The sequence below is a fragment of the Taudactylus pleione genome, unplaced genomic scaffold, assembly GCF_031769625.1.
Source record: "Taudactylus pleione unplaced genomic scaffold, aTauple2 ptg001439l, whole genome shotgun sequence".
Taxonomy (NCBI): Eukaryota; Metazoa; Chordata; class Amphibia; order Anura; family Myobatrachidae; genus Taudactylus; species Taudactylus pleione.
The window spans coordinates 574,470-576,696 of NW_028285838.1; positions in this window are offsets into that span (position 1 = coordinate 574,470).

Sequence of the window (2,227 nt, forward strand, 5' to 3'; positions counted from 1 at the left end):
CCGGCTCTCCTCACTGATACCCTCCATGCTGGGTCTGCACACACCGGCCAATGCCTCACACACACTCTCCTTCCCGGCACTCCTCACTGATACACTCCATGCTGGGTTTGCACACACCGGCCAAAGCCTCCCAATGCCTCACACACACTCTCCTTCCCAGCATTCCTCACTGATACACTCCATGCTGGGTTTGCACACACCGGCCAATGCCTCACACACACTCTCCTTCCCTGCACTCCTCACTGATACACTCCATGCTGGGTTTGCACACACCGGCCAATGCCTCACACACACTCACACACACTCTCCTTCCCAGCATTCCTCACTGATACACTCCATGCTGGGTCTGCCCACACCGGTCAATGCCTCACACACACTCACACTCTCCTTCCCAGCATTCCTCACTGATACACTCCATGCTGGGTTTGCACACACCGGCCAATGCCTCACACACACTCTCCTTCCCTGCACTCCTCAATGATACACTCCATGCTGGGTCTGCCCACACCGGTCAATGCCTCACACACACTCACACACACTCTCCTTCCCAGCATTCCTCACTGACACACTCCATGCTGGGTCTGCCCACACCGGTCAATGCCTCACACACACTCACACACTCTCCTTCCCAGCATTCCTCACTGATACACTCCATGCTGGGTTTGCACACACCGGCCAATGCCTCACACACACTCTCCTTCCCAGCATTCCTCACTGATACTCTCCATGCTGGGTTTGCACACACCGGCCAATGCCTCACACAAACCGACCAATGCCTCACACACACTCTCCTTCCCAGCACTCCAATGCCTCACACACACTCTCTTTCCCTGCAATCCTCACTGATACACTCCATGCTGGGTTTTCCACACACTGGCCAATGCCTCACACACACTCTCCTTCCCTGCACTCCTCACTGATACACTCCATGCTGGGTTTGCACACACCGGCCAATGCCTCACACACACTCACACACACTCTCCTTCCCAGCACTGCTCACTGATACACTCCATGCTGGGTCTACACAAACTGGCCAATGCCTCACACACACTCTCCTTCCCAGCTCTCCTCACTGATACCCTCCATGGTGGGTCTGTACACACCGGCCAATGCCTCACACACACTCTCCTTCCCGGCTCTCCTCACTGATACCCTCCATGCTGGGTCTGCACACACCGGCCAATGCCTCACACACACTCTCCTTCCCGGCACTCCTCATTGATACACTCCATGCTGGGTTTGCACACACCGTCCAATGCCTCCCAATGCCTCACACGCACTCTCTTTCCCAGCATTCCTCACTGATACACTCCATGCTGGGTTTGCACACACCGGCCAATGCCTCACACACACTCTCCTTCCCTGCACTCCTCACTGATACACTCCATGCTGGGTCTACACAAACTGGCCAATGCCTCACACACACTCTCCTTCCCAGCTCACCTCACTGATACCCTCCATGGTGGGTCTGTACACACCGGCCAATGCCTCACACACACACTCTCCTTCCCGGCTCTCCTCACTGATACCCTCCATGCTGGGTCTGCACACACCGGCCAATGCCTCACACACACTCTCCTTCCCGGCACTCCTCACTGATACACTCCATGCTGGGTTTGCACACACCGGCCAATGCCTCCCAATGCCTCACACGCACTCTCCTTCCCAGCATTCCTCACTGATACACTCCATGCTGGGTTTGCACACACCGGCCAATGCCTCACACACACTCTCCTTCCCTGCACTCCTCACTGATACACTCCATGCTGGGTTTGCACACACCGGCCAATGCCTCACACACACTCACACACACTCTCCTTCCCAGCATTCCTCACTAATACACTCCATGCTGGGTCTGCCCACACCGGTCAATGCCTCACACACACTCACACACTCTCCTTCTCAGCATTCCTCACTGATACACTCCATGCTGGGTTTGCACACACCGGCCAATGCCTCACACACACTCTCCTTCCCTGCACTCCTCAATGATACACTCCATGCTGGGTCTGCCCACACCGGTCAATGCCTCACACACACTCAAACACACTCTCCTTCCCAGCATTCCTCACTGATACACTCCATGCTGGGTCTGCCCACACCGGTCAATGCCTCACACACACTCACACACTCTCCTTCCCAGCATTCCTCACTGATACACTCCATGCTGGGTTTGCACACACCGGCCAATGCCTCACACACACTCTCCTTCCCAGCACTCCTCACT